Source organism: Procambarus clarkii, chromosome 36 (assembly GCF_040958095.1).
Source record: "Procambarus clarkii isolate CNS0578487 chromosome 36, FALCON_Pclarkii_2.0, whole genome shotgun sequence".
NCBI lineage: Eukaryota > Metazoa > Arthropoda > Malacostraca > Decapoda > Cambaridae > Procambarus > Procambarus clarkii.
Genome location: NC_091185.1, coordinates 35110844 through 35128807, shown reverse-complemented (window position 1 = coordinate 35128807; position 17964 = coordinate 35110844).

Genomic DNA, 17964 nt, shown 5'->3' with positions numbered 1-17964 from the left:
GTCTTCCAGCGAAGTGAGGTTTAATTCCCGTAGTCTCTCCTCATAGCTCATACCTCTCAGCATGGGTACTAGTCTGGTGGCAAACCTTTGAACCTTTTCCAGTTTAGTCTTATCCTTGACTAGATATGGACTCCATGCTGGGGCGGCATAATCCAGAATTGGCCTGACATATGTGGAATACAAAGTTCTGAATAATTCTTTACACAAGTTTCTTAATGCCGTTCGTATGTTGGCCAGCCTGGTATACGCCGCTGATGTTATCCTCTTGATATGTGCTGCAGGAGACAGGTCTGGCGTGATATCAACCCCCAAGTCTTTTTCTTTCTCTGACTTCTGAAGAATTTCCTCTCCCAGATGATACCTTGTATCTGGCCTCCTGCTCCTTACACCTATCTTCATTACATTATATTTGGTTGGGTTAGACTCTAACAATCATTTGTTCGACCATTTCTGCAGCTTGTCTAGGTCTTCTTGAAGCCTCAAACAGTCCTCTTCTGTCTTAATCCTTCTCATAATTTTGGCATCGTCCGCAAATATTGAGAGAAATGAATCTATACCATCCGGGAGATCATTTACATATATCAGAAACAAGATAGGACCAAGTACAGAGCCCTGTAACGCAGGGTGGGGGAAATAGCTCTATCTTGTCCATTATTCCACCCCCCAGTTAACTAACGAAGCCGGGGGAAACAGCTCTCTCTAGTCCGTTATCCCGTCCCCAGTTAGCTAACTATTCTAGAGCACCCTCCAGAGTTCCTAAGGCAACCTCTCTCGTTCAACACCTTGTAACCTAGGTATTTGACTACCTAGGTGCTAAGACTACAAGGCGCCGTCACTTGATCAGTTACCCGAAACTCTAGAGAGAACTCTAGAATACAGAATCATTGCCACAAACGTATAAGAGAAAACGAAAGGAAAGAAATGAAAAGTGAAGTAATTAGTGAGGGTTTGGGGTGAGAGGTAGAGAGGTGGGAGGAGCGAGGAGGGTCATTAGTTGAAAGTGAGAGTTTAGAGAGGGGTGGAGGGAGAGGTGTAGATAGGTAGAAGTTGAAGAGTAGATAGGTAGAAGTAGAAGAGTAGATAGTAGAAGACGAAATGCTGCCACCATCCATTCATGATCATTACATACAAGACAAGGAATGGAACTTGCCTGTATCACAAAATTCACCAAAGATGTTATCATGAGTTCATTATTAGTAGTTCCCATCTTTATCATGTACTCATTCTAAACCATGAAACCAGTAACCACAGAGGCTTTCTCACCTCAACTCAACTCTCTAGGGAACACAGTGAAAGACCATTTAAATAATAAATTCAACAATTATATTTTTCATGATAAGTATCATAACTTAAGCAATCCAATTAAAATGTTAACGATTAATATTCAAAGTGAGTCATCCTCCAAGAATTCGAGAACCCTACAACTTGACTGCCCCTGATCATCACACAACACTTGTAAAACACGACCAAGTCACCTTAATGTTCACTCACCGAGGACTGAGTCTAAGTTGAATAGAGAGGGGGGGGGGGGTCTGTAGCTTGACAGAGACTGTCTCGCCCCTGCCGGCCGACAGCCTCCCTGCTAGGGACGTCGTCTCTGCTCTCGTCTGCTGTTCTGTCTCTTAATGCTTGATGCTCGATAGTTCTCCGAGTATTTATTGGGGAACCTAGTAGCTAACTCCGCCCACAAATAGATAGCCTCCGGCACTACCAAGCCACTCCTTAAACGTCGGCATGTTTGAAGGCTACCCGGCTCCAATTATACGCTTAGCGGAAGCAAGGTGAAATTCTCATGATCTGACCTCAGATCACTTGGGGTCATTAACGCTTTGAGGTGTGAGATCTCAGGCAGACAACTGGCGCCTCTCAGATCCTTGTCTGTGACTCATGTACTCTATATATTTTAAATAAACTAACCCAAACACTTTTACAGTGTTACATCTCCCCTTCTCCCCGAAATAAAGTTTTTGCAACACTGCTAAAGCAAGCTAGCTGTGTGCAACAACTTTATTAACGAAAAAAAAAATACATCCTAGCTAAACAAATATACATCATCCTACTCTAAAAAATGAAATATATAGACAGACGTCCATTGTCTCTGGCTGGGCGACGTCACTGCTTGGTCTTGTAGATAATCCTGTACCACATTTCTTCAACACAACTGCCTCCGTCGCTTCTCCGTCGTTAACGCACAACAACCCTTGGTCAACCCGAAAGCCGTTACTACTTGAACTGCGCACAGGACCGTGGAATTCGGTTGTCCCAGCTGATCTGTAATTGGCCCTACGTCAGTCACCATGAGAGACGTATATTGGGGTTCTTCACAGCTATAGGGACTACAAGTTTCGAGACCTTCATATAGTTGCCAACAGTAGAAATCCCATCCTACTCTTCTTCCTCCCTGTTGCTCCAGCACGCCTCCTTCAGAGAGCTACTTCTGACAGCCACATCAAGTCCGCACGACACAGGATGAATCACTCAACAGAGCAACATGCTTGCAGGAGGGGCGGCCAGTTAAGGCAAACGATCCTGTCTTGCAATTACGCTCCATGCAATGATGCTGACACCAGCAAGGAACACGAGGCATCGTGTCTCACTCAGCTTGTCTTATCTTCTTCTTCTTCTTTCTTCTTTCTTCTCTCTTCCTTCTTCTCTCTTCTCTCTTCTTTCTTCTCTCTTCCTCCTCCCATGGGTCTTTGACAAGCGACCTGGGGTCCATTGGGGTCCGTCCGTCCTGGGGTCCATCCTGGGTAGACCGATGTTGGTGGGACAGACTGGAGTCGTTGTTGCTCCTCTTCCATCTTTACTGGGTCGTCTGGGGTCGTCTGCAGAACGACCTGGGGTCCACTGGGGGTCCGTCCGTCTTGGGGTCCACTGGGGTCCGTCCGTCCTGGGGTCCACTGGGTAGACCAATGTTGACTGACCGAGAGGGCTGCATCTTGGGGTCCCCGGGGTGGTGATGGTGGCCCTGACCTCCAGGTAGTGGGCTGGTCGTGGTGGTGGTGATAAACGCCCGTGAGTATGGTACACAGCAGCCGTCTCCCTCTTTTGTATGTGCGTCTCTCCTCTCTTCTGGCTCCCACCTGTGGATGAACATAAAGGCGACAATACCCGTGTTCCATCTTGTTGTGTGACCCTGTAGTTTGTATAGGGTTCACACAGTCCAATTATAAGCTCTCCTCCTGGCAACAACTACACTTAAATTTTAATAATCCAATTAACTCTGAATGATATTGACTTGGTGGAACATAAAACAGTAACAGAGTAAAGTTAGAGAAGAGAGAATAAGATCATCACTACTTTTAACTTGTCAAAAAAAAAATCAACACTAATAGACAAAACACTAGCCTAACTTAACTGTACCGTTCTTAATCTTACGTACTTAAATATCCATTACTCCCACCCTTAACCTACAGCCACCTACGTGACCCAGAGTGTTTCCCTAGCATCTCCGCCGGTAAACAACTCAAAACTGTTGCCACCCCTGTGACCAGACTATCTAACGTCGAGCGTCCCCAACGTGAAGTCTACTGACATACTAAAGCTCCCCCTAGCATGCTGTACAAGACCAGTACACCTCGGGTTATTGCGTTCAAATGGAGTAAAACAGTCGATCGCAATAATCTGAGCAGAACCACACTTAAACTACTTAAGAACTACACCTGCCACTCCCCACTGACCTGGAGACCAGCGGTGGCTGGGTGTCCCCGTGGGACATGCGAGGTCACCTGTCACACTCAGCTGACCTGCACTACCAACACCGCTAAGTTCCCAAATCGCCAAATCTTATTACTAACATAAAACACTACACACGCAAGTTCTGGAGAACATTCCCTGAACTACACAAAACTCACAAAATCACTAAACACAACACCAGAGAATCACTATCTCCTAACCTGAAAAAAAGTTCGCTAACTCGCGAATAATAAACACCTGTCAAGATCTCCCTGATAGCGCCTGAGCGGCAAAAAGACACGTGGGACTGAACAATGTTAAAAGAACACCAACTACCTACAACATTGTTCAACACCGCTGCCAACATTGAAACGGAGGGTGGGGGAAATAGCTCTATCTTGTCCATTATTCCACCCCCCAGTTAACTAACGAAGCCGGGGGAAACAGCTCTCTCTAGTCCGTTATCCCGTCCCCAGTTAGCTAACTATTCTAGAGCACCCTCCAGAGTTCCTAAGGCAACCTCTCTCGTTCAACACCTTGTAACCTAGGTATTTGACTACCTAGGTGCTAAGACTACAAGGCGCCGTCACTTGATCAGTTACCCGAAACTCTAGAGAGAACTCTAGAATACAGAATCATTGCCACAAACGTATAAGAGAAAACGAAAGGAAAGAAATGAAAAGTGAAGTAATTAGTGAGGGTTTGGGGTGAGAGGTAGAGAGGTGGGAGGAGCGAGGAGGGTCATTAGTTGAAAGTGAGAGTTTAGAGAGGGGTGGAGGGAGAGGTGTAGATAGGTAGAAGTTGAAGAGTAGATAGGTAGAAGTAGAAGAGTAGATAGTAGAAGACGAAATGCTGCCACCATCCATTCATGATCATTACATACAAGACAAGGAATGGAACTTGCCTGTATCACAAAATTCACCAAAGATGTTATCATGAGTTCATTATTAGTAGTTCCCATCTTTATCATGTACTCATTCTAAACCATGAAACCAGTAACCACAGAGGCTTTCTCACCTCAACTCAACTCTCTAGGGAACACAGTGAAAGACCATTTAAATAATAAATTCAACAATTATATTTTTCATGATAAGTATCATAACTTAAGCAATCCAATTAAAATGTTAACGATTAATATTCAAAGTGAGTCATCCTCCAAGAATTCGAGAACCCTACAACTTGACTGCCCCTGATCATCACACAACACTTGTAAAACACGACCAAGTCACCTTAATGTTCACTCACCGAGGACTGAGTCTAAGTTGAATAGAGAGGGGGGGGGGGGTCTGTAGCTTGACAGAGACTGTCTCGCCCCTGCCGGCCGACAGCCTCCCTGCTAGGGACGTCGTCTCTGCTCTCGTCTGCTGTTCTGTCTCTTAATGCTTGATGCTCGATAGTTCTCCGAGTATTTATTGGGGAACCTAGTAGCTAACTCCGCCCACAAATAGATAGCCTCCGGCACTACCAAGCCACTCCTTAAACGTCGGCATGTTTGAAGGCTACCCGGCTCCAATTATACGCTTAGCGGAAGCAAGGTGAAATTCTCATGATCTGACCTCAGGTCACTTGGGGTCATTAACGCTTTGAGGTGTGAGATCTCAGGCAGACAACTGGCGCCTCTCAGATCATTGTCTGTGACTCATGTACTCTATATATTTTAAATAAACTAACCCAAACACTTTTACAGTGTTACACTGGGGCTCATTTGGGCACTCAGTTTCCACCTGTGTCCCCTAGTGCGTATGCCCCTTGTGTTAAATAGCCGGTCTTTATCTACCCTATCAATTCCCTTCAGAATCATGAATGTGGTGATCATGTCCCCCTAACTCTTCTGTCTTCCAGCGAAGTGAGGTTTAATTCCCGTAGTCTCTCCTCATAGCTCATACCTCTCAGCATGGGTACTAGTCTGGTGGCAAACCTTTGAACCTTTTCCAGTTTAGTCTTATCCTTGACTAGATATGGACTCCATGCTGGGGCGGCATAATCCAGAATTGGCCTGACATATGTGGAATACAAAGTTCTGAATAATTCTTTACACAAGTTTCTTAATGCCGTTCGTATGTTGGCCAGCCTGGTATACGCCGCTGATGTTATCCTCTTGATATGTGCTGCAGGAGACAGGTCTGGCGTGATATCAACCCCCAAGTCTTTTTCTTTCTCTGACTTCTGAAGAATTTCCTCTCCCAGATGATACCTTGTATCTGGCCTCCTGCTCCTTACACCTATCTTCATTACATTATATTTGGTTGGGTTAGACTCTAACAATCATTTGTTCGACCATTTCTGCAGCTTGTCTAGGTCTTCTTGAAGCCTCAAACAGTCCTCTTCTGTCTTAATCCTTCTCATAATTTTGGCATCGTCCGCAAATATTGAGAGAAATGAATCTATACCATCCGGGAGATCATTTACATATATCAGAAACAAGATAGGACCAAGTACAGAGCCCTGTGGGACTCCACTGATGACTTCACGCCAATCGGAGTTCTCACCCCTCGCCGTAACTCTCTGCTTCCAATTGCTTAGGTACTCCCTTATCCACTAAAGCACCTTACCAGGTACACCTGCCTGTCTTCCCAGCTTATGTACCAGCCTCTTATGAGGTACCGTGTCAAAGGCTTTGCGACAATCCAAGAAAATGCAGTCCGCCCAGCCCTCTCTTTCTTGCTTAATCTTTGTCACCTGGTCGTAGAATTCTATTAAGCCAGTCAGGCAAGATTTACCCTCCCTGAACCCATGTTGGCGATTTGTCACAAAGTCCCTTCTCTCCAGATGTGATACCAGGTTTTTTCTCACGATCTTCTCCATCACTTTGCAAGGTTTACAAGTCAAGGACACTGGTGAGTATTTCAGTGCCTCTTGCCTGTCGCCCTTTTTGTATATTGGGACCACATTCGCCGTCTTCCATATTTCTGGTAGGTCTCCCGTCTCCAGTGACCTACTATACACAATGGAGAGTGACAAGCAAAGTGCCTCTGCACACTCTTTCAGTACCCATGGCGAGATCCCGTCTGGACCAACAGCCTTTCTAGCATCCAGATCCAGCAGGTGTCTCTTGACCTCCTCTCTCGTAATTTCGAACCCTTCCAAGGCCGCCTGGTTTACTTCCCTTTCTCCTAGCACAGTGACCTCACCTTGTTCTGTTGTGAAGACCTCTGGAACCTCTTGTTGAGTTCTTCACACACTTCTTTGTCATTCTCTGTATACCTATCCTCGCCTGTTCTAAATTTCACTACCGACCGGCAGGGAGCCGGTCGGCCGAGCGGACAGCATGCTGGACTTGTGATCCTGTGGTCCCGGATTTGATCCCGGGCGCCGACGAGAAACACTGGGCAGAGTTTCTTTCACCCAATGCCCCTGCTACCTAGCAGTAAAATAGGTACCTGGGTGTTAGTCAGCTGTCACAAGCTGCTTCCTGGGGGTGGAGGCCTGGTCGAGGACCGAGCCACGGGGACACTAGAGCCCCGAAATCATCTCAAGATAACCTCAAGATAACCTGTTCTTTCACTGTTGTTTTCCTTCTGATGTGACTGTGGAGTTGCTTTGGTTCGGTCTTGACTTTGTTTGCTATATCATTTTCATAACTTTTCTCTGCTTCTCTTCTCACCCTGACATACTCATTCCTGGTTCTCTGGTATCTCTCTCTGCTTTCTGGTGTTCTGTTATTCCGGAAGTTCCACCACGCCCTTTTGTTCAGTTTCTTTGCTTCCATACATGCCCTATTATACCATGGATTCTTCTTTTGCTTCTCGGATTTTACCTTTAGGGCCGGGATGTATCTGCTTACTGCCTCCTGACACTTTAGGGTGACATAGTCCATCATATCTTGTACAGACTTAGCTCTGAGGTCTGTGTCCCAAGGTATTTCCCTTAGGAAGCTTCTCATCTCCTCATAATTTCCATTTCGGTATGCCAGCCTTTCGTTTCCTAGTTCTTTTTTGGGGGAGATAATTCCTAGCTCTGCCAGGTACTCAAAGTTCAATACACTTTGATCACTCATTTCCAAGGGTGCTTCCATCTTAACTTCCCTTATATCCCACTCATTTAAGGTAAATATCAAATCAAGCATTGCTGGTTCATCTTCTCCTCTCATTCTTGTTGGTTCCTTGATGTGCTGGCTTAGAAAGTTTCTTGTTGCCACGTCCAGCAGCTTAGCTCTCCATGTTTCTGGTCCTCCATGTGGGTCGCTGTTCTCCCAATCTATCTTCCCATGGTTGAAGTCTCCCATGATTAGTAGTCCAGCTATTCTGTAGGGAAGTTTAGTAGGGAAGCTGTTCCGTGGGTGAGAAGATCTGTGAGGTGGTTTGCAGGGTCTCAGAGGATTTTGGGGTGGGGGGTGGGGGTTTAAGGGAAGGGGGGACAGGTAGGGTGTGGGTTAAGGAGATAGGGGGGACATGGAGGATACGGGGTGAGGAGGGAGGAGGGATAGGGAGGGTATGAGATGAAGGGGGAGGGGAGACAGGGGGGGAAAGGTGGAAGGAGGGAAATGACGGGAATGGGGAAGGGGTGACAGGGTCTACCCGTGGCCTGGGTAGACTCGTTGGTGTTTCCCAGTACTGGTTGAGGACGGTACTGTGTTGAGGAAACACGGTAGCTGACAAGACTGCATCGATTGAGCATCGAATAGCGTTTAGTGTCCTATGAGAGAGACACTTGTGTACATATTAAGTGTAGTAATACTTCTTATAGGATTATACATGAGGTGATGGGAAAGTGATTTTGTGTGTGTGTGTGTGTGTGTGTGTGTGTGTGTGTGTATTTACTGTTTCCATCCGCCGAATCAAGCTATTAGCTCTTGGACCCAGCCTTTCTAACAATCTATTTTCCTGTATTATTTCACCTACACACCTACACACACACACACTCACGTTCACACTCACACTCACACATCCCCAGGAAGTTCCTCGTAGCAGCTATCTAACTCCCAGGTACCTAGTTGCTTCTAGGTGAAAAGGTGCATCAGGATGAAAGAAACTATGCCCATTTGTTTCCGCCTCCGGCAGGAATCAAAGCGGGGCCATTAGGACTACGACCTCTTAGCGTTGTCCACTCAGACGCGAGGCCTCTAACGAGCCTGTGTGTGTGTGTGTGTGTGTTCACCTAGTTGTGTTTGCGGGGGTTGAGCTTTGCTCTTTTGGCCTGCCTCTCAACTGTCAATCAACTGTTTACTAACTAATTTTTTTCTTTTTCTTTCCACACCACACTCACACACACACACACACACACACACACACACACACACACCAGGAAGCAGCCCGTGACAGTTGACTAACTCCGTGGTACCTATTTACTGCTAGGTAACAGGGGCATTCAGGGTGAAAGAAACTTTGCCCATTTGTTTCTGCCTCGTGCGGGAATCGAACCCGCGCCACAGAATTGCGAGTCCTGCGCGCTATCCACCAGGTTACGAGACCTGTGTGTGTGTGTGTGTGTGTGTGTGTGTGTGTGTGTGTGTGTGTGTGTGTGTGTGTGTGTGTGTGTGTGTGTGTTTGTGTGTGTGTGTGTGTGTGTGTGTGTGTGTGTGTGTGTGTGTGTTAGGAACCCGATTCCATCGTCGGAGCACGGAGCAGCGACGTCAATACCATCTGTGAGTCCGCTCCCGAAACCCCCACAAATTGGACGACGCCATCTAGTGGTGACAGGATTATACCAGCAAGAGGCGCTAGATTCCTGTCCTAACCAGCTCGAGAGGTAGCTGGTGCTGACCTCTGGTGAGGTGGCGCCTAGAAAATCAGCGTCATCTATTATAGGAGGAGTTGTATGTCTATGTCAGAGTACGTAAGTGATGTTTCCTAGTGTCCCATGTACTGACCAGTGTACTGATGACCTGTCTGTATCCACAGAGGCGACGTTGGGCTGTTGTGGTACGAGGACAGTCAGTCTACCCAGGGCAGCCAATAGCTCTCTACTCCAATCTGCTTTACGGAAGCAGTGAGCAGCCGCTGGAGAAGAACTGTGAAGTGTTCTACTGTCTGCCTGTGAAGTGGCAGTGACGGAATTCGGCGTACCCGGGACTGGCTAATGGAAGAGACGACTGACAGTTAAGGTGCTACTGAGGAGTATAACCAGCGAGTTGCATAAAGGTTCTGCCAGGGTTTCGCTACACTTGTATTTGTACGTGAAGAGGCCCAGCAGCGCGAGGCTGATGTTCTCTGCCAGCACCAGGCTGGAGAGTGATTGTGGGCGTGCACGGAGAGCACCTAGTGAGACTGTGTTTTGGCTGGCCAGTGGCTAGGGTAGACTTGTTAATGTTTCCCAGTACTGGTTGAGGACGGTACTGTGTTGAGGAAACACGGTAGCTGACAAGACTGCATCGATTGAGCATGGAATAGCGTTTAGTGTCCTATGAGAGAGACACTTGTGTACATATTAAGTGTAGTAATACTTCTTTTAGGATTATATATGAGGTGATGGGAAAGTGATTATATATGAATATATTAATAATTAATGAAGTGTAGTATTCAATGCACCTCCCCCAGTGTGTTTTACTTGCATTACCGAGCTCACTCCTTGAAAGCCACTACTAACTTAGGGTTGGATACCAGAACTTTAGTACTTCCAGAAACGAATCCGGTTGCGACCCATTGTGGCCGTAACAGTGTGTGTGTATGTGTGTGTGTGTGTGTGTCTGTGTACTCACCTATTTGTGTTTGTGGGGGTTGAGCTTTGGTTCCTTGGTCTCACCTCTTAACTGTCAATCAACTGGTGTACAGATTCCTGAGCCTTCTGGGCTCTATTATATATACATTTGAAACTGTGTATAGAGTCAGCCTCCACCACATCACTGCCTAATGCATTCCATCCGTTAACTACTCTGACACTGAAAGTTCCTTCTAACGTCCCCTGTGGCTCATGTAGATACTCAGTTTCCACCTGTGTCCCCTTGTTCGCGTCCCACCAGTGTTGAATAGTTTATCCTTGTTTACCTGGTCGATTCCCCTGAGGATTTTGTAGGTTGTGATCATGTCTCCCCTTACTCTTTTGTCTTCCAGTGTCATGAGGTGCATTTCCCGCAGCCTTTCCTCGTAACTCATGCCTCTTAGTTCTGGGACTAGTCTAGTGGCATACCTTTGGAATTTTTCCAGCTTCGTCTTGTGCTTGAAAAGGTACGGGCTCCATGCTGGGGCCGCATACTCCAGGATTGGTCTTACATATGTGGTGTACAAGATTCTGAATGATTCCTTACACAGGTTCCTGAATGCTGTTCTGATGTTAGCCAGCCTCACATATGCCGCAGACGTTATTCTTATTATGTGGGCTTCAGGAGACAGGTTTGGTGTGATATCAACTCCTAGATCTTTCTCTCTGTCCGTTTCATTAAGTACTTCATCTCCTATTCTGTATCCTGTGTCTGGCCTACTGTTTCCACTGCCTAGTTTCATTACTTTGCATTTACTCGGGTTGAACTTCAACAGATATTTGTTGGACCATTCACTCAGTCTGTCTAGGCCATCTTGGAGCCTCCTACTATCATCCTCTGTCTCAATCCTCATTATAATTTTTACATCATTGAGAGAAACGATTCTATACCCTCTGGGAGATCATTTACATATATCAGAAACAGTATAGGTCATTGGACTGACCCCTGCGGGACTCCACTCGTAACGTCTCGCTAATCTGAGACCTCACCCCCTCACACTGACTCGTTGTCTCCTGTTGCTTAGGTACTCCTTTATCCAATGGAGTACCTTCCCTTTCACTCCAGCCTGCATCTCCAGCTTTTTCACTAGCCTCTTGTGTGGTACTGTATCAAAGGCTTTTTGACAATCCAAAAATATGCAGTCTGCCCACCCTTCTCTTTCTTGTCTTATTTTTGTTGCTTGGTCGTAGAATTCAAGTAACCCTGTGAGGCAGGACCTGCCATCCCTGAACCCATGTTGATGTTGTGTTACAAAGTTCTTTCGCTCCAGATGCTCCACTAGCTTTCACTGCACAATCTTCTCCATCAGCTTGCATGGTATGCAGGTTAGGGACACTGGCCTGTAGTTCAGTGCATCCTGTCTATCCCCTTTCTTGTATATCTGGACTACGTTAGATGCTTTCCAAATTTCTGGCAGTTCCCCTGTTGCCAGTGATTTGTTATACACTATGGAGAGTGGCAGGCATAGTGCTTCTGCTCCTTCCTTTAGTATCTAAGGGGAGATTCCATCTGGGCCTATAGCTTTTGTCACATCCAACTCTAGTTAACACTTCCTTACTTCTCCGCTGGTAATCTCAAACTCTTCCAATGGTTTCTGGTTAGCTATTCCCTCTCTTATCTCTGGAATTTCTGCTTGCTCTAAGGTGAAGACCTCTTGGAATTTCTTATTAAGTTCCTCACACACTTCCTTGTCGTTTGTAGTGAATCCTTCTGCCCCTATCCTTAATTTCATAACCTGTTCCTTTTCTGTTGTTTTTCTTCTGATGTGGCTATGCAGCAATTTAGTCTTAGCCTTGTTTGCGATGTCATTTTGTATTGTCTTTCTGCCTCTCTTCTCATCCTGACATATTCATTCCTGGCATTCTGGTATCTTTCTCTGCTCTCAAGTGTACTATTATTCCTATAGTTTCTCCATGCCCTTTTACTTTGCTGCTTAGCTAGCCTACATCACTGATTAAACCATGGGTTTCTCATCTTCATTTCACTGTTTTCCTTTTGGACTGGGACAAACTTGTTTGTGGCGACCTTGCACTTCTGTGTGATGAAGTCCATCATATCTTGGGCCGTTTTTTTCCCTGAGCTCTGTTTCCCATGCTATATCTGTTAGGAATTTTCTTATCTCCTCATAGTTTCTCTTTCGGTATGCTAACCTTTTGGTTTCGGTATCCCTCCTCGAGTTCAATAACCCTTCTTCAATCAGGTACTCAAATACCAGTACACTGTGGTCACTCATTCTTACTAAGTCTCAAAACTGATTTCTCTTACGTCGGAGTCGTTCAGATTGAAGACTAGGTCGAGTCTCGCTGGTTCGTCATTTCTTCTCATCCTTGTGGGTTCTCTGACATGCTGGGTTAAAACGTTTCTAGTCACCACCTCCAATAGTTTGGCTCTCCACGTATCCTCGCCTCCATGCGGTTCCTTGCTCTCCCAGTCAATCCTTCCATGATTGAAGTCCCCCATGATGAGCATGTGGGATCTATTTCTACAGGAAGTAGATGCTGCCCTCTCAATTATAGTGTTAACTGCCAGGTTGTTGTTTTCATACTCTTGACTGGGTCTTCTGTCATTTGGTGGAGGGTTGTATATTACTGCTACTACTATTCTTGGTCCTCCCATTGTCATAGTGCCTGTTATGTAGTCTCTGAACCCCTCACAGCCCAGGATAGCCATCTCCTTAAAACTCCATGCCTTTTCTCATGAGTAGGACCACTCTGCCTCCTCCCCTACCTTGCCTCTCTTTCAGTATTACTGTGTACTCCTGGGAAAACACGGCATTCATTATGATTCCAGAGAGTTTTGTTTCAGTGAGTCCGATTACATCTGGGTTCACTTCTTATGCTCTTTCCCTTAGTTCACTTGTCTTACTTGTGATCCCATCTATGCTCGAGTACATCACCCTGAAATTGACTCTGAAATCAATTGAAATTCTTCTGCTTCTCCTCTGGGGGGGGGGGGGGACCTGTGGGATCTGGGGTGAGTGGGAGCTGTGAGGATCTGGTACGAGGAGACTGGTGGAGGAGGGAGGGCTTGGTGGGGTTGGGGCGAGGGGGAGGGAAGGGGGGAGAGTGAGAAGGGGAGGGTTGGGGGGAGAGTGAGAGGGGGGGGGTTGGAGGGTGAGAGGGGGAGGGTTTGGGGAGCATGGGGGTGAGGAGAGGCTTTGGGGGATGGGGGGGGGGCAGAAAAGGGGGGAGGGCTTGAGGGGCGTGGGGGGAAAAGGAAGGCTGAGGTCGGTGAGGAAGAGGGGAGAGTTTAGAGGAGTAGTGGAGATGGGAAGACTTAGGTGGGGTGGAGGAGAGTGGGGGGGTTAGGGGGGCGGGGGAGAACGGAGGGCTTGGAGGTGGGAGAGACGGGAGGGCATGTGGGAGAAGGGAGGGCTTGGGGTATGGGGGGAAAGGGAGGTCCCGGGGAGAGGGGTGAGTGGGAGGAGGGGGGTGGGTGGTGGGAGGGTGCCCTAGGTGGTTAATGGAAGAAAATTTAAATTTTTGCCCAATTAATGAAAGGGAAATTACAACTCAAGTCGATAACAGAGCTGCAGCACTACTCCCGACGCAAACAATAGACCTTAACAACATACGCGATGACTGCCACCTTATGAAACACATAACCATTGCGGAGGTCCATAAAACAATTATGGGTTTCAAGAACAAGGCGCCGGGCAACAGCAAAATAAATAAGATGGTATTATCCAGCCTACCAGTGATTGCACTCCATCAATACACATGTATCTTAAATGCAGCTCTTGCATCTGGACTATTCCCCACATACTTCAAGAATGCCACAATACGATTAATCCCCAAGCCAGGTAAACCTCCAACCCAAACTGAAAACTACAGGCCAATTTCCCTCCTCGAAGTACCAGGTAAAATATTCGAAAAAATTATCAATCAGAGACTTGTGAAGTACATGGAAGAGGAAGGGAAGTATAACACCAGGCAGCATGGGTTTAGAAACCGCAGAGGGGCCCATACAGCTATAGCCCTGATCTACGAGCATATAGCCAACGCAGTGTCGAAAAAAGATCAGTGTAATATAGTGCTTAGGGACGTCTCGAAAGCCTTCGATAAAGTGTGGCACACAGGCCTAAAATATAAGATATCTGAACTAGGACTTCCTGAGAGATTTACAGCTACTCTCTGCAGCTTTATAGACAATAGAACTGCTAGGCTTAATATCGGCAGCTACTTGGGTGACGTAATAGAACTGAAAAGTGGAGTACCACAAGGAAGCTGCCTCTCCCCCACTCTATTCAACATATATACAGCTGACCTACCCCAGCCCCAACATGGAGAATACATCACATACGCTGATGATGTTACCCAAATAATATGCCAACCGGGCCCATCAAAGCCGCTACTAGCCGACAAGACCAAGGCAGCCATTGAACTCATAAACAACTTTGAGAAGCAATGGAAAATTAGCACCAACAAACAAAAGTTCCAAATAATACACATTGGGAAAAGAAACCCTGACCCCATCATCCTTGATAACCAGCCCATCCAATATGCGGAGGTAGGCAGAATACTGGGACTTATGATAAATAGAACAGGGATACAAATTCATGTAAGGGACCGACTAAACAAAGCCAAAGCAGCATTAGGAAAACTGAGAAGATTCCGAAGCCTCAGTACTAACATTCAGATCCACCTATATAAGGCTCTAGTTCGGCCGCATCTAGAATATCCCCCAGTACCACTACACACCATAAAGAAAACTAACATGCAGAAACTGCAAGCAGTACAAAATAAGGCGCTAAGGAGAGCAGCAAAACACCGTCCACCATATGATCAGACAATCCAGGAGCTCCACGAACTCCTGAACATACAGCCACTAAACATCAGACTGCAGCACCAAGCCATCAGGGTGTGGAACACCATCGAAATGTTAGAGGACCCAATGTTTGAAAGATTACTCCAAGATGAGACGCCCCGCTCCCACAGCTGGTGGCCCAAGAGCCTCGATTCTCTGGACGAAAACCCCGCCCCACAGTATATAATCCCAAGATGAGTTATATATGTATATATATGAACAGTTCATATATGTGTATGTATGAACAACTCGATAAATAATATGTATGACAACTCGATAAATAATAATAATAAAATAAAGAGCATTAAACAGAATAACGTGTGTGGAAGCATCGGAGTGTGTATATATGAATGCTTCACAGTATTCATCTATGGACATCCATATATGGTGAAACACACGTGAAGAACCTCTCACACACTCACAGCTCCCTGACAAGAGGGAGCCAGCTTAGCTTAGCTGCCAACACCCACACATCGTGTCAGCAAGGCGGACAGCCCGCCTGCTTTCATACCTATCACTGTATTTCCCACTTCTATACTTCCCTTCACCTATGCCTCTCCTTCCTCTTTACTCCCAAAAAAAAAAAAAAAAAAAAAAAAAAAAAAAAAAAAAAAAAGGTGGTTAATTAGTGGGGGGCTGACAGGGGATGGGGCAGGTAGGGTGTCTGTTGGGTAGAATGTGGGGGTGGTGCCCCACTTCCTGTGGCTGTTGCACTGTTTGAGGAGGGTTCCCCACTCCCCTCTGGGATTGTAGGGTTCGGGGTTGTGGTTTTCTGATTCCTCTCTCTCTCCCTGTGCTCCTTCCTCAGGTCTGCTGCCTGCTTTCTTTCTTTCTTGTCATATCCCTCTGCAGGAATACTTTTTTGAACTTCTGTACATTTGCTAGACGGCTCTTCCTTGCTAACAGTTCCTCTTTCGTGATTTCGCTCATGAATACCACCTTTATCATTCGGTCTCTCTCCTTGTTGTACTTTCCTAGCCTGAAAACCTTTTCAACATTCTGGTCAGTTCCCTTCATCCTTACCTCTTTAAGGGTCTCCGTAACTATGTTTTTGTCCTTGTCTCTCAGCTCCTTTGGGCTGGTCCCTGTTTGCTCTCTAATGCCTGCTACTACTACTGCTCTTTTTCTCCATATCAGCCAGGTAGTGCATCTAGCTGCTTACTGAGAGGAAGCCTCTTCTATGGCAACTTCCCTAACTGCACACCGAGCTTCAGGGCTCTTTTTAAGCATTTCAGCAAATGAGAGCCGAGTTGTGGTGGTCCCCTCCACAGTAGCATTCCGATCTCCCCAAGGTACGGTTTGTGTCTGGTATTGTGGAAGAGTCTCCTTTAGGCATCTTATCTCCTCCTTTGCTGCCCTTAGATAATCCTGCAGGTTGGCTACTGTCTCTCTCATTACCCTCAGTCCTTCACTGAATTCATTCCGCATTTGCTGGAGTACTTCCTTCATCCAGGCTTCCTGTTCCTCCCCATCCTCTGTGTTTGTTCCAGCCACGATTGTCCTCCTGCGTTTGTCACCTGGAGTTCGTGTCCCTGTCATGTTTTCCCTATGAGAGAGAGAGAGAGAGAGAGAGAGAGAGAGAGAGAGGTGCGTGTGTGTATGGGAGGGAGGTGGAAGAGAGGGAGGGGATAGTGAGGGTGTGTGGGGCGGATTAGTGCAGGAGGGTTATGGGAGGTGAGGGCCCTGTGGATGGGAGGCTGTGTGTGTACTGTTGGTGTTATGGTGGGAGGGGGTGGGGGTGAGAGTAGGAGGAGAAGGAGTTGCCTCGTGTAGGGCGGAGTATTTTTTTCACACATGGGTGCCAGAAACTAGTCCCCACATGAGTCGAACATTTCTCTTGAGGTTCGTTTCCGTTTGCTAACTTATATCTAAGACTAACTATTAAAAAGCAATAACACTGTACACCGCTTGACTAACTTTTTGAGAGGCCTTACCTTACCGCCAATTCAAAACATCCCACAGTAAAAACAGGTGTTAAAAGTACTGTTGACAGTTGAGTGTAGGCCTGCTGTCTCCATCCATGCCGCTGCCAGGCGTAGGTCGTGTATGTGTGTGTGTGTGTGTGTGTGTGTGTGTGTGTGTGTGTGTGTGTGTGTGTACTCACCTAATTGTACTCACCTAATTGTGCTTGCGGGGGTTGAGCTTTGGCTCTTTGGTCCCGCCTTTCAACAGATTCCTGAGCCTACTGGGCTCTATCATATCTACATTTGAAACTGTGTATGGAGTCTGCCTCCACCACATCACTTCCTAGTGCATTCCATTTACTAACTACTCTGACACTGAAAAACATCTTTCTAACGTCTCTGTGGCTCATTTGGGTACTCAGCTTCCACCTGTGTCCCCTTGTTCTCGTCCCACCAGTGTTGAATAGTTCATCCTTGTTTACCCGGTCGATTCCCCTGAGGATTTTGTAGGTTGTGATCATGTCCCCCCTTTACTCTTCTGTCTTCCAGTGTCGTAAGGTGCATTTCCCGCAGCCTTTTCTCATAACTCATGCCTCTTAGTTCTGGGACTAGTCTAGTACCATACCTTTGGACTTTTTCCAGCTTCGTCTTGTGCTTGACAAGGTACGGGCTCCATGCTGGGGCCGTATACTCCAGGATTGGTCTTACATATGTGGTGTACAAGATTCTGAATGATTCCTTACACAGGTTCCTGAACGCCGTTCTGATGTTAGCCAGCTTCGCATATGCCGCAGACGTTATTCTCGTTATGTGGGCTTCAGGAGACAGGTTTGGTGTGATATCAACTCCTAGATCTTTCTCTCTGTCTGTTTCATTAAGTACTTCATCTCCTATTCTGTATCCTGTGCCTGGCCTCCTGTTTCCACTGCCTAGTTTCATTAC